We start from the raw sequence: 23,496 nt of genomic DNA, 5'->3' as shown, positions 1-23,496 counted from the left end.
ATTTGTACACTTTAAAAATATATCCGAATGAAAGAATAATAACCGGCCAAGAGCATGTCGGGCCACGCTCAGTGTAGGGTTCCGTAGTTACTCTTCCGTCACAATAAGCTAAACTGGAGCTTAAAGTATAGTAAATTGTTAACCAAGGGATGAAACGGTACCTTTCACCCGAGTTAAACAAATAGGCAAATTTGCATAATCAGTACCTAATTAAAGTAAGTCTTTTTACTATGAAGGGAAAACTTTTTGCGATAACTCAAAAACAGCTAAACTGATCATGTCCGCTATAGTTTTCATTTAATGTCTTTCTTAAGCTCTACTTCCACGATTTTTTTCATATTTTTTGGACCAATGGTTCAAAAGTTAGAGGGGGGGGGGACACATTTTTTTTTCTTTTGGAGCTATTATCTCCGAATATATTCACTTTATCAAAAAATGTTTATAGAAAACCCCTATTAGTTTTGAAAGACCTTTCCAACGATACCCCACACTCTAGGGTTGAAGCGAAAAAAAATGTTCACCCCCATTTTACGTGTAGGGGAGGTGCCCTAAAAAAAATTAAATTTTCAGATTTTATTGTACGACTTTGTCGGCTTTATTGATTTATATATCCATGCCAAATTTCAGCTTTCCAGCACTAACGACCACGGAGCAAAGCCTTGGACAGACAGACAGACAGACAGACGGACATGGCGAAACTATAAGGGTTCCGTTTTATGCCATTTGGCTACGGAACCCTAAAAAGACTTCGGCGATTTTATTTACCGATTTACGAGTGAAATGACTGACTGCACTGATACCTAACTACATGATAACCATCTTACATTTTTATGCGCCGGCCTGAAATCAGAAAACCCTCTTCATTTAGTTTTTACTGCAGTCATGTCGTGTTTCAACGGATATGACGTACATTGCGGCAGAAAAGCGGACCATACCTATTAAGTTTAAATCTCGAGAGTACCAGAGTAAAGTCGTAAACGTCCAGCGATACTCATATCTAGTGGACGTAAGTTTAACCAGGGACGGGACGTTCTAAAATAGCCATTGAGAACCTACTACATTCTTAAGAAACTATATAAGCATAATATGATAAGAAACAAGGAGTTGGCATGATCGCGAATTTTGGGCTTAAAGATGTACACTACCCTTTTTTTTATTTGGATATATTTATGTTAACAATCTCGAGCTTTTACGATCCTAAGTAATAGTTAATAATTTTATTTCCATTCAATTTTTCTTAGACTATGTATAACGTCAATGGAATGGAAGGATAGAAAAATACATGAAATTTTTGGGATCATTTGTGTGGGATCATGTGATTCTGCGTAGAAATAATTATTTCTGTTATTTCACTTGATTTTTAGGGTCTCGTACAGTCAGCATCAAAAGTAGCGGGTCAAATAACGTTTCATAAGTATCTACCATTCCGTAACAGCTGAACAAAAATGTCTTTAATAATAAATAAATAATAAAATGATTTTATTTCGGATAAAAAATCCATAGTTGTTAGTTACATTTTTACATTTTCATTTAACTTATAAAATAGTGTTAGGGGAATAACAAAATAATTTTAACCTAAATACATTGTTATTTTGCTACAGAGTGGAGTTTTGTCCACCGCTGCAGCAGAGGGGAGTCCCACCTGTCCAACAACGCTATCATGATACTGTTAGTGCTGCCCCGCCAGCGGCTAAGTAAAGAGGCGCACCGCTTCCGCATGATAGCCGCAAAGCCGTCGACTTGCGCCTCCGCAAACATCCCGGAGGCGCTACAGTGTCGAGGCAGCCCCATCAGCATCCTGAAAGCGTTGTTGTACTGCACTCGTAGGTCGCTGTACGCCCGCTGCGTATAGACACCCCACAGGCTGCAAGTGTAGAAAGACTGGCAGTAAGCTTTAAAAAGCGTTACTTTAACTGCGTGTGTACAACGTGCAAACCTGCGGGTAAGCATATTGCACCGCACGGCCAGCGACCTACGTTCCCTCTCAATATCACAGTTATCGCTAAGATCTTCGGTAACCCTATGGCCTAAGTACTTAACCTTGCTAACTCTAAGCAGAGGTGTGCCATATAGAGATACATCAGGCAAACTGGTGTAGGTCTTAGATCTGGGCTTGAAAACCATCAGCTCACTTTTTTTTACATTATATTTTAGACCATGTGTTTCCGCATACTCTTGACATATTGAAATCAGCGTTTGCAGTGCCCTGATTGAAGGGCTTAGCAGCACCATATCGTCAGCGTAGCTTAGGTTATTTACACACACTCCTCCTGCATGGCAACCGATTCCGGTGCTGCTAAGCTTCTCAATCAGCTGGTTCATGTAAAGGTTGAAAAGCCTGGGAGAGGTCAGACCTCCCTGCCTCACTCCACACCCCAACCTATACTCCCCAGAGACAACGCTTCCCCACCTGACTTGGTTTGATTGGTGGTTATACCAGTATTGTAACAGAAATATGCATTCAGGTGCCAGGCTTGTTTCTTTTCTTAACTTATCCCACAACAAATCGTACGATACGAGATCGAATGCTTTAGAGAGGTCTAAAAAAGCAGCAAATACCGGGGTTTTTCTGCTCGTATAATACTGCACAGTCTGTTTGAGGCAAAGGATAGCACTCTCCGTAGACAAACCGGCTCTAAACCCAAATTGCGCATCGTTAAGTGACAAGTGCTTCTCCATTTGCCGATCAATCAGGCCGTCCAGTACTTTGGCGATAATCGAGGCTAGCGATATTGGTCTGTAGTTAGATAAGCTAGAGGAATCACCCGTTCTGTCTTTAATTATGGGCACTACAATCGTACGCATGAGATTTTCCGGCAGGTACGAGTGTCGCAGACATAACGAGTAAAACATTGCGAGAGACCTGGTCAGATGGATGCCCGCATGTCGCAAGTGTTCGACGCTAAGATCGTCATGCCCTGGGGATTTTCCTCCATCTAAACCTTTAATAACACTCCACACATCGTTATCAGTAAAGGTGATACTACACTTCAGGTGGATATCCGAACTAGCCCCGGACACCGACGACGCAGGGCCCAATGGCGACTCTAATTTAAAATGTCTTTGAAACAAGTTAGCGATTTCAACAGGCTCATGTATCCCCTCCACGCTCACAGGGAGACCCGTTTTATGGTTTAACCGGTTTGTGTTTTTCCAGAACTTGCCAAACTTTTTATTAGAATGGTGTTGTGCAATAATATCCATTTTAATTTTTTCCACGTTATCCTGGCACCATTTAAGTTTTGATTTAAATATTTTTCTGGATTCACACATACGGTTATAAAAGAAACCAGATTTTGGTTTTCCGTATCGCATCCAAGTTTGAAACCATAAACGCGCCTCCCCATGCGCTTCTCGCACGTATCTATTCCAGCCGGTAACATATTTCTTTCTTTTTGCACTATGTTTATTTACATACGTTAGCACAGTAATACAGAACAACTAAGACTGTAAAAGATATACTTTTAAGCGCGAATTTTAGAAATTTATCTATATTTGGAAAAGTTATCCGGAATATCAGATACTTTTGGCGCGTTGTTTCATCCGCTACTTTTGATGCTGACTGTACCTCAAAAGGAAAAAACAGAACCCATATAGGATCACATTGTTGTCCGTCTGTCCGTCCGTCAGTTGGTCAATTTTCCCAGAACGCGTGGAGTCCCTAGCTGTGAAAAAATCAAACTTCTAAGTTAACGTAAAAAAATATATGGCCGTTTATGTCGCAAAAAACGACACTCAACGAAATCAAAATTCATAAGGTATTTACCGTTGACCTAGAACTATGAAATATGGCAAGTAATATCGTCTTACACTACAAGTACAGGGAAAAATCTCAAAACTTTAAATTGGTAAAAAAATGCATTTTTTTATATATTTAACAGTAACTAAATTTACCTATTAATAAATGCTGAAATGTTGCATACAGAAACTTGGATGAGACATCATTGGTGAATTCAGAGCCCCGAATTAACGTGGTATTTTCGACCTATCATAGTACGTTCCAAGTTATCAACTGCCGTAAGTATGCAAAATTCTATCTATATAACAGATCCGTTTTGGGCATTATTTTAATCTTACTTAATCTTAATTGTTTTAAGGCAAGTATTTACTTAAACGATATAGCAAAATGGTTAAATTATTGACGTAGTTATCTTATAAGGCATGCGGTCAACTGCTAAAGAAAGGTATGTTCATGACACAAGTCGTTACTAATAATCTATCTTGGAGTATAATTTATCGATACATCGTACGTTGGAAGTCGACAAGAGAGAACTCACTACGACAGCAGTTGGTAAGTGCCACAACTATTCCGGACACGTGTACACGATTATTGATCATCGTACCCACTAAAAGACAAATACTCGAGTAAAAGGTTGGTAAGATAAATAAAAGCGTAACTAGATTGACACAATTTTTACGTTTATAATTAGGTTAGTATTTCAAATTACACTCAGGACTCTCAGGAGCAAAGAAAACAGATAAAGAAAATATGCATTTCTTAAAAATCGACTATGATGCTGTGAATATCAGATTGATAAATTCATTCTTTAAGATTAAGGCCATGCCCCTAGATTTACGGTTTCTCATGCAGTTTTTTTAAATGATACTGGTCGGACCCGATTTGGTTATGTCTGACCTAGTTCAATACAACTTTATAAATTCACAACTGTCGAGAGATTCCAAGTATTTAACTGAATTGCTCTATAAATGAACTTTTATTTTTTGAAGTAAGGCAATATTTTCTGATAATGGTTATTCGTTGCTCATGATTTTAATAACGTAAGTTATTATTAGTAAATAAGCCACATAATACAGTGATGCAATAAGTAATTAGGTAAGCGATAAAATAAAATATTAATTAAATATTCCTACAAGTAACTATTTAGTATGTAGGTGCTCAAAATGTTAATAAAAAAAGCGGCCAAGTGCGAGTCGGACCAATTTTCGGTGGAAGTTTGCATGGTAATGTACATCATATATTTTTTAGTTTTATTATTCATTTTTGAAGACCTATCCAATATACCTCACACATATGGGTTTGATGAAAAAAAAAATTAAGTATGGGGAACCCCCAAAATTTATTGTTTTTTTTTTTTCTATTTTTGTGTGAAAATCTTAATGCGGTTCACAGAATACATCTACTTACCAAGTTTCAACAGTATAGTACTTATAGTTTCGGAAAGTGGCTGTGACATACGGACGGACAGACAGACAGACAGAGTTTTTTCATATTTGGCTACGGAACCCTAAAAATAAGACGTTAGTTTGGGAAAGCATTCTACGGCTGGAAGAGACTTTTGGTGGCCACCCAATTAAATGCGAAACCGATACTAAATTAGTACGGGAGTCTAAAAAACACGAAGTATCTTTCTGCCGATTCCGGTAGCAGTCGCTGTTCGTTCTGTGCGGGCTAAAGTATGCCTATATCATCATGATATTCATGATATTGTATTATTATTGATCATTTATTGATAAACATGGGACTTCGTAAACGCCAAATTTATGGCTGAAAAATCAATATACATAATTCGTAAAATATTCATTGGAAAATAAAATAAAATTGACACAAACGTGAAATTTGCTAGGCACGGGGATGCAAGACTTGCAAGGTAACGTGATGGCACTCATAGGAGCTAGTAGCCGAACCTTCACCCGATACCTTATTCATACGAGATTGTATAAATTATGTATTCGGGATTTTTAAAGTTCACGCCTACAGAGCTCGACTTGTTGACTCGCAGTGCAAACTTTAAATGATGAATAAACATGCACACGCCGAGAGTTTATTAAAGAAAAGTTATTTTTGTAAAATTGACATTATTTTGTCTATAATATTTAGTCTTGGTGAAATAATACTACACACTATTAGTGTAAACTAGTATAAAGACTATAAAGTATATTAGATTAAACAATTATTAAATCAAATAAGAGATCGAAGTACGCATAGATACCATTACAGTTGTTTTGAAGAATAAAACGTTTATTATGTCTTCGGAAGGTCTTAGGATAAGTCAGCTGCAGAGGAAAGTGACCGCCCTGCATAGAAGTTAGTACGCAAATGCTAAGCGAATAGTATTGCTGATTGTACCTAGAGATTTGCAAGTGAATACGTGACATGGTGGTTTTCCCAGAATGAAAAATACTTTAAGAGGGAAGTATAGCACGTATGTACTCATCTATACAAAAAGAGAAAATGTTTTACAGTACATATGGGGCTACTTTATAGCACTAGTGCGAGAAGTAGCATATTACGTTACTGTGTCGAACATTTAAAGGGCCATATGTACTGTAAAACGTTGTACGATACATGTGCGAATAGGTAATTCGCAACTCGTGTCGATTTAAAACACTCCCTTCGGTCGTGTTTTAATTTATCGCCACTCGTTTCGAATTTCCTATTTTTCGCACTTGTATCGTAATGTACTATTCCACTTCTAAACATTTTCCATTCTCCATGATTATTTTGTATGTTATAGACACAATGAAAAAGTAGGTTTATAGGTTTTCCTTTTTTTCTAAAATTGCAATAGGTCCAAAATAGTACATTACGATACAAGTGCGAAAAATAGGAAATTCGAAACGAGTGGCGATAAATTAAAACACGACCGAAGGGAGTGTTTTAAATCGACACGAGTTGCGAATTACCTATTCGCACATGTATCGTACAACGTTTTACAGTACAATGGCCCTTTAAATGTTCGACACAGTAACATAATATGCTACTTCTCGCACTAGTGCTATAAAGTAGCCCCATATGTACTGTAAAATGTTTTTTCTTTTTGTTGAAAAAGCGAAACCTATAAACTTAGAAATAATTATTCTGAAGCGATTGGCATCAAAAATCAAAGTAATTTGTTAAGATTTAGTTAGCAGAAAACGATTTTTAAAAATTTGCAAAACAAAAAAAAAATGAAATAATAAAAAAAGCGAAACTTATAAACCTAGAATATATTATGCTGCAGCAATCAGTGGAAATAGTTTTCTCCCGAAATGGAATTTCATAGAAAAAGTAGCGTTATTTCGTTGGGATCACAAAGCTGTTCTCCCCTTTTAATATAAAGAAGAAATACAATATGAGGATACGTTAAATACCTACATATTTATTAAGGAGGAGTTAAGAAAAGTAATATAACGGTGAGGACAAAAACGCAAACTTAGTTTACGAGGTAATCTTACTTTTCCTAAAATTAAGGAATCAAAACAAACCTACATAAGAGAAATTTTCACCGAGTCGTCTAGTAGAACTAGTTGATGCTGAATAAAATAATGTCAATTCAATAAATAAAGTGCATTATTGTTTACATTTGCTTGGTCTATATTAAACACAACCCTTAAAATTACCTCTCATCGTGGTTCCGTTGATCCATTACAAAAGTTTATTATCGTGAAAATATGCAGAGCGCTGCTACTATTTTCGACAGCACCGGCCGGTTGGTGTGAATGCTCTTCAAAATGAAACTTCCTTTCGAGACAGCCGACCTGAAATGTTCAATGTAAATGTACTTTCAACTCCACCGTGCTGTGTCCGTTGAATTTGAGAGTTTGCGAAATTGAATTTATACTTGAATTGCAAGAAAAGCGTGATGTTTATAGAGATAGACACATCGAAAATTTTAAGGCTGGCGTCTTCTAGTACCACAGAGAAACAGTTATATAAAATGAATAGGATGTGAATAGGTATTCTTGAGATAAAAATAGAAGTAAATTTCGTAAAAATAAGGTATGTTCCATAATGTGAACAATATTATTCTCGACATTGCTACAGTTATCATTGGCGTTTATTTAGTTATAATTTTCTTTTTGATATACGATTAAAATTAAAAAATATATTTTAATGTAAGAATGGGTTGGACTTTTTCCTTGTAATGCAGGGCCTCGAAGGTCGTATTATAACAAATATGTTTTTTACAGTAGTAATAATAAGCATCTTTTATAAACTCTCATTGCACCCTAAACAGTTATCTAAGTAATCGGAAGCAATTTGTGGAGCTAAAGAGCCTTAACAATAATATTGAAAGTTCCGTTAGATCCAAGTTTGTTGCAGTAAAAAGAGGGGTCCCACAGGGATCAATTCTAGGACCTATTCTATTTATCCTGTTTATAAATGATTTAGCCAACTATATTTGTAACACCATTCCCGGATGCCGAGTAACTGTCTTTGCAGATGACACCAGTGCGATTATTGCTGCAAACAGTATGTCTGAGCTTGCTGAGCTGACAACAAATGCATTAACGGCTTTCCAAAATTGGTTCAATATCAATGGCTTGCGTTTAAATACCGACAAGACGCAAATTATGTTATTTAAATCCAATTCTAAGAAAGCCGACAAACTTAATGTAGTTTTAAATAATGTTATGATAGATGTAGTTGATAGTGTCAAATTTCTTGGTGTACGCATTGATGCAGGTCTGAAATGGAAAGAGGAGTTAAATGCCGTTGAGCATTCAATTTCCTCAGCCTGTTATGCTCTGAGGAGCCTGAGAGAGGAACTCACTGTGGAACAACTTAAAGTCATATACTATGCGTTAGTAGAATCTAAACTTAGGTACAGTGTAAGGCTCTGGGGAAATAGCTTTAAGTATAACCTTGACAAAGCCTTGGTTGTTCAAAAAAGGGCTATCCGTACTATTGTGCGCATTCCTCAATGGATATCCTGCAGAGAACACTTCCTGGAATTGGGCATTCTAACAGTTCCTTGCTTGTATGTACTAGTGTTGCTTACTGATTTAGTTAAAAATATTATAAAATATGAATCTATCGAAGAACAAAATTTGCGCCTACAAACGCGAACTAAAAACTTAACACGAAGTTTTTTCCCGAAACTCAAAGTTGCCCAGCATAGCACAAAACATCAGGCAGTAATAATTTTCAACAAACTGCCCCCTGATTTAAAATGTATCACAAATTATAAGGTATTTAATAGAAAATTGAAAGCCTTTTTATTGAGAGGATGCTTCTATAGTATTGACGATATCTTTGTGTGTGATACAATTAGTTAGTTATAAGAATTAAAGACATGACATGTAATAGGTTAAGTGTATTGTAAAAATTATAGTAATTTAATAGTATATTAGTTTAAGCAAAAAATGTATATAAGTAATTTTAATGTATTTCAAACACAATATTTGTATTGTTTCTGAATAAATAATAATAATAATAATAATTGAGTGGTAGATATGTAAAATGAACTAAAATAAAGATAATATGAAATAGAGTTGGATTGTCAAAGGAAACTTTGTAGTCACGTAAATTTACTGTCATCTTTCGATACATGATTAAAACTTTTAGAACGCCATTTGACTTTGATCCTTAACCTCTAATAAAATTCATATAAAGTCAAAGTAATACGAAGGCTGAAGCTCAAACTGGTTTTGTTATATTATTTTACCTACAATAATAATTATCTTGGCTACTTAAAATGTTGATGGTTGATGTGGCTTTCTTAAAGAAAATAAATCTGATTAATTTATGCAAGTAAAGACATCAACATAATACAGAATAATGCATTGAATTATTAAGCGAAGCTACTGATGCACAAAATTAGAAATATCATTAAACTTTCATGTCCCGTTAAAGTTGTAATAAGGCTCCACAATGCTTCCTGGGCAAGCGATAGCGCGGGTAAATATTCATAACCTTCATAAAGGACCCGATCAAATAGTTGTACTGTGCAACGTCGCGTCATTTATAAACTCGTTATGCTATGGATTTAATGCCTGATCACGAAGCTGCAATATAGCTAGATTGGCGACAAAGTCAGGCGACAAGGCACGCTATTGTGTATGTTATACGTTCTCTGCAAGTAATTAGTAACAATCTCTGTAAGTTTAATTGTTAGGTAGCTATTACGAAACGATACTGGGTTGGCCCGGGCAAATTCCGGTTAGGGTGTAGCAAATGACAAATTTGGCAATGTTTCAAACTAATTAGCTACTTAGATCATGGTTTCTGAATGTAATTATTAACGAACTAAAAGATTTTGGTATCTATATTTATATGAAGCCTTTTTCATGTAAATTAGGCATGGAGTCTCTTGTGGTAACTTTTACACGATCTTGAATTGTTACGAGTTGATATTGCTACTTATAGGTATTAACTACGCTAAATATCCTACTATTCAAACTACCATCAAAGTCGGATAACACAGTAGGTAGGTAGGTGCTTTAATTGCATCTTTGTATGCCAGTCTTACCTATATATGTATGAAGCGTACCTATTTGTACTGTAAAATACAAACTGTGTTGGACACAGAACACAATCGCCTCTTCGCCCCCGTTAACAAGTAACAAATGGGCGCAGTGGGCAGAACACGCGATCCATCATGGCGCCGACACCGAAAGAAACCTTGATTTATTTGGCGAAATGCACCGGAAAATCAACTAACCGGACTTATTATATGCTCGGCCTATGTTCTGGTTTCGAAAGTTTTCAGGCTTGTCATTTTTTGCCAGTTAGAAAACATCAAGAAGCCGCAAATTGCTTACGAAACATTAAGTCATATGTATCTATTCGTGAACATGGAATGTAGAAAATACGGGCGGAATCCACAGAGGTCCCAAACGGACAGTTACTTCTCATCAAAAAGAGCAATATCAGAGTTCAACAGTCATGAGACCCCAAGGATTTTATGTTACTTACATTATTGTTGAAGTTGCAACATTGTGAATATTAAAGTAGGCTATTTCCACATGGAGTGTCAGCAGTTTAAAACCGTTTAACGGGCAAACTTCGATTTTATATGGCAAAAATACCACTCTATAACAATGATTTTAAACTTAATTCCAAAATGACAGGGTTCAATTTTCCGTAATTTCTGATACTCGCACCATCTTTTTTAGGGTTCTGTAGCCAAATGGCAAAAGACGGAATCCTTATAGATTCGTCACGTCCGTCTGTCTGTCCGTTTATGCCACAGCCACTTTTTTCCGAAACTATAAGAACTATACTGTTCAAACTTGGTAAGAAGATGTATTCTATGAACCGCATTAAGATTTTCACACAAAAATAGAAAAAAAAAACAATAAATTTTGGGAGTTCCACATACTTAGAACTGAAACTCAAAAAAAATTAAAGGTATTTAAAAATGATATTGAGCTTAAGATGTATCTCTTATAAAATAAATAAGATTAAAAAAAAAAATGATATTGAGATTTCTAATATCATTTTTTTCTAAACTGAATAGTTTGCAAGAGACACTTCCAAAGTGGTAAAATGTGTGTAACTGTAACTTCTAAGATAACAGAATGATAAAACTAAAAAAAATATATTATATACATTACCATGCAAACTTCCACCGAAAATTGGTTTGAACGAGATCTATTAGTTTTTTTTAATACGTCATAAATGGTACGGAACCCTTCATGGGCGAGTCCGACTCGCACTTGGCGGCTTTTTTTTTATTCCGCTATAAGTCGTTTAAACATAAAAATACACGATTCAATACGAAATAAGAAGGTACTTATAAAATTAATACCGCAAATGTAAATACAAGTTCGACATTGACTATGCCTATTTCTGTATCGTACCTACGAGTTAAATGTACCTACCAGATGTTTTAAAGAACTTGATTAACATCCTATTGCAAGAAAAAAATAATTGTATTGAGGTATGTGGCCGCCGATATATACAACGAAAACAATATGTATATAGGAATATCTGCACTAATACATGCATTTCAGCTTTCCAATGACTAAAATGTAGGTATAAGTCTTGCGTTGACCATGGCCACAAATAGTTGTTACACACAATTGGGTCGTATCTTTCCCAATTGTGTTCACTAATTATGACAAATAATCAGTTTAATATCCAATTATCATAACGTTACAAAACTTGTTTTTCAATAAGTATTTAAATACAGTCCTGTTGACAGAACGTTGATTGGAAATGTGAAAATAGATAAAATGGAAATGCTATTGAATTGCGGCAGGCGGTTAACTATTATGGCCAGCCAGTGAGTTATTCTGTTCCCAACAGTTTTCATCGCATTCATTTGTTTTTTTGAAGTATTTTTTGCGGTATCAGGCGATTCAAGGTGAGACATTAATGCTTTGGGTTTATAAATTGTGGTTTTAGCGAAATTTTCATACAATGAGAGTGTTTTGTACCTTCTTAATCGTCATCAGTCCTTATGCGCTGCCTCGACGTCTATGTGATCTTATTTTTTTAATAACGAAAGTTAATGAACATTCACCCTAATGAAGCGGTGTAATCTATCTGCGTTCAATTAGTGACGGCCTTCTACAAATGTAATGTAAACCAATTTAGAAAAATCGATTCGAGAAAGTCAGCTCAGTTGATTTTGCGAACCACAGATCGCACCGCGCCGGCTGTAGATTCTGAGACATTCTATGAACCGAACTATTTATTTTTTATTCTTTGACTGTCTGCTAAACTTCGGTCACGGTACCCTCGTTGGTGAGTGAGAAATAAATTTTAAATAGCCAGATGAACGACTTTTCCCACGATTTTTTATTAACAAGGTCGTATACCTATTTATTATTTTTTCCTTTTTTTTCATTGGACCGATATCTTTGCCCTTGACTGGAAACCCGCCAGATGACATCACAAATTTTATAAAAGTTGCTATATTACTGCCATAAATTTAAACAATCAAACATACATAATGCACTCTGAACTCTGAACAAATGTCGCTAGTTATTCAACACGTAGGTACTTTAAAATCAAAATATACATATTAGCTCCGAAATGTACGAGTACCTTATTTTGTAACACTTTAAAAATGATGGGAGTATAATCGTGTTACTGGATGCCTTCGTTTTGCGTGAATCGGCGTACAAAATAAATCCTAGCCCAATTACAGAGATTAATTAACCGAAAATAATTTAAACCATTAGCGAGAAATTTGATCGGGAAACCGACTCGAATTATTACGCAGAGCCCGCAACATGCTTGCGGCATTGTATGGGATCCCGCGTAAATTTGCGGACACAGCTTACATTCTGGCAGACGTGTCAGTCTGAGGCGATCTTGACTTTGGATGCGGAACTCACGAACGCCGCTACGGCGTGAGAACGGGACATCACAATATTCGTGCCATACGAGTATAGCGCTGTCTCACTTACACACCGGAGATAAAGATTTCGGTGTATGTAAGTTGATGTAAGCCAATAATAACCGACAGCAGTATTTAAAAAAATGTTTTCTAGTAAATCAGTGTTCTAATGTTGTATATATACAACATAAAACTGATAACAATTGATAACAGTGTTTTATGTAGGTACAATTTACTTACATAAGGATAAAAAAAATTGTAATGCAGGTTGTCATCATTTATTTTTTCAATTTGATTAAGTTGCCTTGCTGATTGTACTTAAATAAATACATTACTATTGGAGTGTCTATTTGCTCAAAACTCTGTGACTGTTGCTTTTGATACCCAGTATCAGCATGTAAAACGCAAATTTACGACTTTGTCAACCCTAAACCGGAATTTATCGACTTATAAATTATGCTATTGAATGTCTTCGGTTTTCAGACTTCAGAGAAAGTACGTTTATAAGAGTCTCGGTTGGATAAGGAACTCGAGAGGTACGATTTATGTAATAACTAGAGTTACTTGCATCTACTTCTTTTCCTAAATATCTGAGCCGTGATCAGAATAAATAAAACATGATGAAGAATTGAGGAGAAAATATATTACTTAGGTATGTAGTTGTAGGTAGATTTGGCTTGGATATCATTATCTTTCAAATTATGAGTACATGAGTACAGTAGACATAAAAAAAAAATACTTTCAAACCAATTAACCGTCATACACTCCGCATGGTTCGTTATATCACTCCCTGTACATAATTGATCACGTTTTAACCGTGGTACCACAGCTTTTGTACCACAGGGGAACCACGGGTAATTTTTTTACCCGTTGTCCCACCGTTCTAAATAGGGGTCTACGAATAATTTATTTTAACCATGGTCCCACCGCACTGTTTCTTTTCAAAAAACATTTCCTTCACAACTAGACGGAGCCCCGCGAAAACAGGCATCTAAAGCTATCTAACGAACGTACCTATTGATTTAGTGCGACGTCCGTGACAACATTACACTTTGGGGAAAAAAGTGTAGATAGGTTCGTTAGGTAGCTTCAGATGCCCGAAGGGCAAACCGCCCAGAAATAAGAGCACCGCGTTAAGTTGTGAAGGAAATGTTTTTTTAATAGAAACAGTGCGGTTGTAAAAAATTTACCCGTAGGGGGTCTGTTTAGAACGGTGGGACAACGGGTAAAAAAATTACCCGTGGTCCCCCTGTGGTACAAAAGCTGTGGTACCACGGTTAATATAATAGGGTTACTATCGTTATTTAAAAATTTAGCGGTTCTGTTTTATGTCATATTAAATATTTAAAAAAAGCCTTGTGACATAAAGCCGGAAAAGGTGATTTTTAATTACGGCTCGGATTATTTAATTTTACTCGTGCAGTTTTGCAATCAGGTCTGGTGTCTGTACCTGTCTATACTTTTTATAGCCATACAGATGATACAGAAGTCCATGTTTATTTTAAAGACTTTTCATTTTAGCATCTTTTGACCCCTTAGTAAATGCAAATAAACGTTGTTTGTGCTTTGATCTTTGTACCAATGGCCTAACAAAATGTGTTTAATCAATATCTGAGGCTAGTGACCGAGTGGCACGGGTCGATATCACTGGTTTAAACCCGCGATCACGATTCAGGCGACACCATAAAACCTGATGCCATTAGAGATTAAAAACTAAACGTACCTACTCGTATGTGTCTACTAGAATGCTGCCAACAATAGTGCTCCACCAGGCATAAGTACATACCCGTAGGTGACATAAGAAAATCCGCTAGAATTTGAAATTTATTGCGCGAAAATACAATTAATAGTTAAATTAGTTTTTTAATGTCACGTAAGGCCACTTGCACCAATCCAGTTTAGCGACTAACTCGGAGTTAACCGTTAACCCAGGGTTAAATGGTCCTGGTGACTCCGAGTTTAATCGGTTAATCTCAATTTTTGTAAACTAGACCCGATGGCGCAAATGTCCCTTAAGGTTATTATGCGTGGCAGGATGGGCTCGTGTTAATAAAACATGACATATTGAAACTGATATTCATGGCTGAATGCATTTAAGCACTATATTTATTCGAGACCAACTACGGCTCAATTAGTTATTTAGTGACAACATTTGAATCTTAAATTAACATATTCTCTGTGCATGATAAGAATACTGACCGAATATCTCTAGTCATCTTTTTGTATTTTTCGAGTACTACTTTTTTTGCTCTGTTAGTAGGTACATAAGGTAACTTATTTTAAGATTGATGAGACGATGAGAGCCTGATATTTTGATCATATACCTAGCATACCCAGGCTGATTTGTATTTTTTTAATTAGAAACCATCTAGGTTTGTTGTCAGTTCCAAACATCAATTACTGACAATTTTAAATAGCTGGATAAAGTTCTTTTCCCTGAAAACGTTAGCCAACACATACCTTACGTATCGTATAATTACCTAAAGGTGAAGTTCCGTTCACATAGTTACTATATAGATATCATACTACCGGATGTACCTACACAATCCAGAATTGTATCCTAAGTAATTTGTACTTGTTATGTAACTAGGTAGATTATACGTTGCGGCTATTCACTAACATGTGCCAACTATCTCCAAGAACAATAGGGTATCCCACACTCCTTCTTAGTTACTTTAGAGCATTACCCTATCAGAGGCCGCATGCAGCCCAAATCAAATGATCATATTCAAACACAAGTTCGGGAAAAAGCCTAAACAATCATTATATTCTAAACGCGGATGGGAGTGACTGTGATGGAAGCGGGTAGTTTGTAAAAGTTTCTGATGAGATGTTGAAGTGATGTAATGCCGTTTGAAGCAAGTAAGTAGTTAGATTTTAGAACATTAATTGAATAGCGCCAACTCGTCCATACAATAAGAGAAAATGTTTTTCTACTTCAAAATATTTTCCATTGTCTATGATTTTTTTAGTATGTTATTGACTCAATGACAAAACTAGGTTTATAGATTTTCTTTTATTTCAAAGAAGCGTAATCTAGTATATATTATGCTGAAGCGATCTACATCAAAATCAAAGTGATTTGTGTGGTTAAGTTAGTGGTAACCGTTTTCTCCCGAAATGGAATTTCATTGAAAAAGTACCGTTATTTCTCTATGATCGCAAAGCTATTTTTCCCAGTCTAGGTAAAGTGGAGTTCATTTCATTTCATTTATTCCTTTATAAAACAATAGTTTTACACTTCAAAAATTACAGTATGTCACATTTATATCTATAATTAATTTACATAACACATCAACAACAAAATGTACTTATTAAAAAAATATAATAGATATATAATATGTCAGGTAGGTACAATTGTTATTAGCGTGAAATTTGTAGGTAAGTTACTTTTTTTTTATATTTCAATAGCTTGGGATAGCGAGCCAGTTCAAGAGTGTACGCCGTTGAAAAATTCGTCAACAGAGTAGTAGTACGTTTCAGACATGAGTTTAGTCTTAAGTTTATTTACGAAACATCTATTATTAGTCACATTTTTAATCTCAAGGGTATATGGTTATATATCTGAGGACCTATTGAGTGGAGGCACTTTTTAGACTTGGCTAGACGAGTATACGATGGACGGAGTTCGTCTCGTCGCCTAGTGTTATAGTTGTGCGCGTCACCGCGCGTCGGAAATTGTTCAAGGTTACCTCTCACGTATTTGGCTACGTCGAAAATATATAAGCTCGGAAGGGTGAGGATTTTGGTATCCTTGAACAATTCACGAGCAGGGTGATCCCAGGGGATCTCACGCAAGCAATGAACTGCTCGCTTTTGAAGCCTAAATATTCTGTCGCGGTTGCCTGAAGTTGCCCATAGTTCAATACCGTAAGTTAGTAAAGAGTGAAAGTAGCCAAAATAGGCTTTTCTCAAGTTGGCAGGATGTAGACTAGGGCGTAGCCTGCTGAGCGCGAAGCAGGCGGAAGACAAACGGTTGCATAGTGAGTCAGTATGGGTATTCCATGTTAATCCAGAATCTATGATGAGACCAAGGTATTTTACTTCGTCCACCTGGGGAACAAGTTGGTTATTGCAGTAAATATTTAGGTTGTGTTCTTTTTTTCCACGTAAGCAAAACTGGATGATATTTGTTTTTTCTACGTTCAGTATCATTCCATTCAATGAGAACCATGACGCGACGTCGTGCATTACCTTGGTAAGTTTTGATCTAAGTTCCAGTTGATTTAAAACTGACACGATTACACAACCGTCATCGGCGTACATGACATATTCTGTATCATCGGTGGCGGTTGTGAAATTGTTCATAAGTATTAAGAACAGGTTGTTGCCCATAACAGAACCTTGGGGTACGGCACAGTCACCCAGTTCCAACAGGTCAGATCTTGCTCCGCGGACAGAAGTTAGTTGCTTGCGACCTTCTAAAAAGGAAGCGAATATATTTTGGTAATTTCCCTTAACGCCGTAGTGATCTAACTTAGCCAGAATCAGAGGATGGGCAAGTGGCAACCAGCTCGAAAACGCGTGACAGGTCGCAGAATATTGCGGCCACCTGACGCCCGGCGTCTAGATGGCCAGTCACTCTTGTTACCACGTCTCGTGCCGCATCGATCGTCGACCTGCCTGGTTGGTAGGCATATTGTTTCCTGTTTAGTAAATTATTTAAATAAAAATGAGACATTCACGTTCAATAGAAATAACAAATAATGTAAACAAATATGACAGATTTTGTTAGCATTTGACGTATTAAACCTAAACGTTTTACGATGGTTGTTTTCATTGAAATATTAATAATTAATGTATATTTTAACTACAGTTAATAGACTTAAAAAAATAACTGTTGATAAAGTATAGTTTTGAACGTTTATAATACTGTTTGTTGATAAAATCATGGTTGACCAAAAAGTGCGAGATTACGAAGAAATGAAGGTAAATTGGTTTGTTTACATTATTTGTCTTTTCTATTGAACTCCACTTTATATTAATATCCTCATCGACTCTACCAAAACAAATATTATTATGACATATAGTGAAACGCTGTAGTTTTGATAAAGAAACATAAATGGGTACTTTTTTTTAAATTATTATATTTTGACATGATAGAGTTTGATCGTGTGTTAATTTCACACAAACAATCCTTGATTAAGATGTGATAAATCGTTCCCAACCTGAGTGGATCCACGAGTGACAATTTTCCATCGTCACTATAGTCTTTTTCAAACTTGAAGGGTAGGCTGATATATGTCAAAAAGCAGTTATAGGGTCGTGACAAAGCAAATTAGAAACGACTTTTCACGATTATCGATTAAACCTGCAAAGGCCATATAATCGGTTCTTCTTATTGGCGATTATTTTTAAGTAAACATACCGTCACAATTGGACGCGACTGAAACGATTTGACACGAGCGGAATCGATTCGGTCGATCAGGCTGACGCAACTAGGAACAAAATAAGTTTTGTATGGAACTTGTTTCGCAAATCTTTGCCAACGAAGAAAAATAAAACGTCAGTGCTATTTATTCTGTCAAGTTTACATCAAGTCAACTGTCAGCCTAATTGTTTTGTTTGTTATGAAGGCTTCAATGTTTTGTTCGGGTATTTCGTGCAATTTCTTTATTATTTAGTGAAAATATCGAAAATTGTGATTCGTGATCAGGGTAAAGAGCGACTTTGTTATAATGCCACCGAGAAAATGGTGTACTAAGTGTGAAATATGTGGCAAGCGAGCCACTCGAGAAAATCACGAAAAAAGGGATTTTATGGCGAAATTTCCCTTGGATAAAGACCGGTACGTATTGCTTTAGATACTTTTGACCTTATTTTGGTGCAGCAGGCTTTAAACACATCGAAAATTTGATATTTTATATTATTTTTAGTTGTGAACTAGGGATGTACTAAAACTATCGATAATTGTATGTTTATTTGTATATCAGTGTAAGTAATTAAATAAAATATGTGAAATTTCCTGAGAACTTGCATGCAATATGACACAAAATTAATTCGTCGAAGATTTTCAGTGGAAAATTATCTATCATCTATGCATTAATGGTCATTATTTGACATATTTTTTTAATCTAGTAATTATTTAATATATTAATCTGAAATGTAAGTAAATTAATCTCTCTTTTTGTGATCAATAAAAAATATTATACGACATTATTACGCAAATTGACTTAATCCCATAGGAAGCTCAATAAGACATGTGTTGTGGGTACTTAGACAACGATATATACATATAAATACATAGAAAACATACATGACTCAGGAACAAATACGCATCACACAAATAAATGCCCGTACCATAATTTGAACCTGGGACCATCGGCTTCATAGGCAGGGTTACTGCCCAGTAGGCCAGACCAGTTCTCATGACAGACATATAAATACATAAAAAGTTAGAGCATTGATAAAGGGTCGTTGATAACTGGATGCCGAAAAACATGATTTATAGATGCATATTAGCGCTAAATAATCAGTTGATCATCTCATTAGCAAATACTTGGAATATAAACTGTAGATAAAGTCATGTTTGTCCAAGGCTGTATGTTTTCAGATGCAGACAGTGGGTCAAATTTGTTGGGAACGAAGACCTGACGATACATCTTCCCATAGAAAAGTAACATTTATTGAAACATGTATGTGCAGAACATTTTGAAAATAAAAAGTTAAATAAAAAAAACAAGACTTAAAAACTATATTAAAATAATTCGGGTCCACATTAAGCCCGACCAGATATTAGTCCACTCAAAGAACTATCCACTATATAACATACAACTTAAATGTGGACTCGATGCTAACCTGATTTCTAGTACAACATTTTTAGACAGGAGCCTATGTTTCAACCCTCCCCATTTTATCGATATCGATAAGAATCGCAAGCGTGTAGCGTACTACACTATTTAAATCGGTTATGTTGGTATTATGGTTCCTTGACAGTTCTTTGTCGTAGATTTTGGTAATGATTTGCGAAATAAACCGAGTCCACTCGCTAGTATGGAAGTCCCGTCTCTTAAAACGTAGTGATTATATGCTCTTTGCGGTCGATAAGTAGAGTTACGTTTTACGTAATGAAACTCAACTATATTAAAATTAATCTTTTTATTTTTATAAAATAATAATATATGTTATGGTCAGTTGTGTCTATTACAATGAGATATTCTGGACGTGGAACGTCAATGGCATGGGTTGAAAAAAATCAAAGGTTACCCTACCCTTCGCGTTTGTAAAATACTATAATAAAATTAATAAAACATTGACTCATGTCTGTATTATAATTAGGTTTAGGTATATGCTCGTAATTATTTGGTGAAATATTATTAGTATTTAATCCTAATTTGCTCATTTGCCAAAAAAACGCCTGCGCCAGCTAGCCATCTTCATGCAGGCTAATATTTGAATTAAATATACTGAAGCACATTAGTCATAGTGTACCCTCACAGGTATAAATATTTTTTTTTGTTGATAAATTTATCTATTAAATTACATTAAAGACTTAAACATAACATTTTATCGATTTGATACAAATACAAAAACACAAATACAAAACTCTTTATTCAACAAAAACACGTAAATTATGATCAAAGTGATGGAGTCTCCCTGTAAGCAAAATAAATGCTTGTGTTGGGAGACACCGCTAAAAATAATTAAAAGTATAAAGGCAAGCATTAAATACATGATGTATTTAAAACAATGTTTTATAACTATTATAAATTATCGCTGGAGAAATAATGAACTTCGTAAAAAATCTAATGGCAAAAAACAAAATACAATTGACTATTGAGCATAGGTACCTAATAACTTTATTTTATTGTCGGATATTCCTTACTTAATTATTTATTTACTTATCTAAACTTTATTTTACAAAAGAACAAATAATGTACAAAAGGCAAAATTAATGCCATGAGGCATTTTCTACCAGTCAACCAAAAAAAACAGTAAAGCAATAAAAAAAAAGCAGAAAAGATTGTAGGCGGTGCAACTCAAAACGTGAGTACTAACAACATATAAAAAGTACACACATACACATTATATCACACAATACTTTAATATATATGGCATTAACACACACATATACCTATAAAATACATAGATATTATTCAACTTGTCAGACAGATACTTAATTCTTTTTTGAACTACCGGCAAAGAAATCACGCACAGATTTTTTTAAAGCATGTGCTTTACTAATGTTAGGGGGAAGACCATTCCAGAGGCGAGCCACCTGAATGGCGAAAGAATCGGACATGAAGCCCGTTCGATGAAGAGGGATAAAAAGAGAGAGATTGTCGGTATAGCGAAGCTTACGGTCACGAGAGGCACCAAAAATGTGAAAGAAGGATTTGAGATATTCAGGGGAGTGTGGGTCATTGAGAATAGAATAGAGTGCAGAGGATGCAAATATTACGCCGTTGACGAATAGGGAGCCAGCCCAGCTGTGTGTGAAATGAAGACACGTGATCATATTTCCGAAGACAGAAAATGAAGCGAATACAATTATTAAGGAGACGGTCCAACTTTTTAAGAAGTTCTTCGTTTAAGCCTGGATAACATTCATCACCATAGGCGATTATAGGTAAAATCAAGGAGTTAACCAACAATGTTTTGGTTTTAACCGGCAAGAAGTGGCTGAGCCTGTTAAGTGCATGAAGGGTGCATTCCCCTGTTGCCAGTGATACTTGAGGTATCTTTCTGCAATCCGAATGTTAATGTATGTCTAAGGGCTCACGGACTATAAGTAACAATGAAATGAAATCAGATATAGAGTCAGACCAAGATAAATCTGCAGCGATCTTGGTCTTACTCTACTCGTAAATAGAAGTGGTAAACTTATAGTTCTTACACATACATCCTTTAATCCTTTTATCTCTCACTCTGTGGTCACACATACTTACGTATGCGTATTAATGTCACGTAAAGGGAAGCGTTTATTTTGCATTGTTAGTAAAATGTGCGGTATTCTGCTAAAAACCGAAAACCTGACAAGCTCCTATAAACTTATTCTCCACTTTATTACCGTAGAATAGGATTCAAATGACTTCCTTCCGTCATCTGCTGCGGTTTTCTTTGTCGTTTTATCACAGCACGGTATTTCTTATTAGAGCCTGTTTCAATTCTTTTTACTTCATATCAGGCTTCATTCTTCGGTTAGTTCGCCTTTGAGAATACCTTTTCATTACTTTGCCCCGGCTTTCAGAGCAGTCTGATGTAGCTTCACTATAATAGAACTCTTATAAAATTACATTGCAAAGTGCCTTGGAAAAATAGCGTGAAGTTTTGATATTAAGTACCGGGAATGTTTGTCATAGACACGCCACGTCGTTATGAAGTAGGTAAGTGAAAATGAAAAGCATAGTTGTATATTATTACTTACAAATGGTTCGTTTTATTAATATTATTGCCTTGTAAGTAATTCTTTGTTGACAGTTTTACTAACGAAATTTTTTGTTGCAAGTATAAAAACACCAAGCCTGTAAATTTGAAATTTTGGAACAACCTTGTAACTGAACATTTATCAAAACTAAGTTAGCAGACTTAAAAGCATCACTTACCTAAGTTGGGGCAAGAAAATTAGTTGCACCTGTCACTTAACATAAATTCACACACAATTAAAGTTATCACTTATTTATACACTACACGCCACCGTTTAAAAAGTATATCTATAACAAACAAATCAAAAGTTACTTAATGCTTGAATTGAAAAATATTTCATGAACACAGTTCTCGTACCTATTGACTTAGTTAGATTGACTTGGTGAAGTTGCGATGTTTTCCACACAGAGCGGCATGGGCGCGAGCGGCCGGCGCAGCGGACCTTCGGGCACTGCCGCAAGTTTGTACAGGACTGAGGCTTCCGCAGGCTTGACAACGAGCTTTGCGGTTATTACTGAAAGGGTTTGGCTTAAGGAGCGTGTAAACTCTCCGCGGATCAACAATGCTATTGTTAGCGTTAGAATGACGGGGCCGCGTATTTTTCAGGTATTCATCAAAGTGTTATGCTTATTTTTCAACTAATAGGGTTTTGTTGTAAATGGTGGGGTCCGAAAATAGAGGTATAGTAATTTAGGAACAATTAAATTGGAACTTATTAGGTTGCTAATCTTATAAACGCTTTGTTTAAGTAAGTCATATGCAAAGCAAAGCCGGACTGGACTTCATCACATTTAATATGCTAAATTTGAAGCGGGTATCTAACGATGCAAAACTCAAGGGACATTAAGCAATAGTTAACGAGACGAAAATTCATGAAATTTCATGGCGGGCCGGACAAGAACAAATGGATTTGGTCATCTTATTTTTTGCAATATCACGAATCTTTGTGTCTTGTTTACTTTTGTATGGTCCCGTTACTACAAAAAAGAAATACCTAGTAATCATTTTATGATTCATATTGTTAATTTGCCCATTTCTATTTCACCAAGCAATATAAACCAAAACATCAGTTTATCAATAATTGATTAGGTAATGTAGGTACTAGGTAGGCTGCTTT

The 23,496-nt window shown here is 35.7% G+C and overlaps 1 protein-coding gene across 2 annotated transcripts in view; it reads right to left on the bottom strand.

Moving 5' to 3' along the window:
* The window catches only part of LOC133532901 (uncharacterized), an 85,816-nt gene extending 62,320 nt beyond the window's left edge, over positions 1-23,496 (bottom strand). The window contains exons 1-2 of one of the 2 annotated variants that reach the window (XM_061871763.1): positions 22,559-23,496; positions 7,342-7,479 (exon numbers count right to left, since the gene is read on the bottom strand). The gene's annotated coding sequence lies outside the window, so the exon portion shown is untranslated. The remainder of the gene's footprint in view (positions 1-7,341; positions 7,480-22,558) is intronic. The other variant, XM_061871771.1, reaches the window with a different exon arrangement.

This window comes from Cydia pomonella, chromosome 2 (genome assembly GCF_033807575.1).
Source record: "Cydia pomonella isolate Wapato2018A chromosome 2, ilCydPomo1, whole genome shotgun sequence".
In the NCBI taxonomy this organism is placed as follows: Eukaryota; Metazoa; Arthropoda; class Insecta; order Lepidoptera; family Tortricidae; genus Cydia; species Cydia pomonella.
This window is presented reverse-complemented; position numbering and strand designations above follow the sequence as displayed.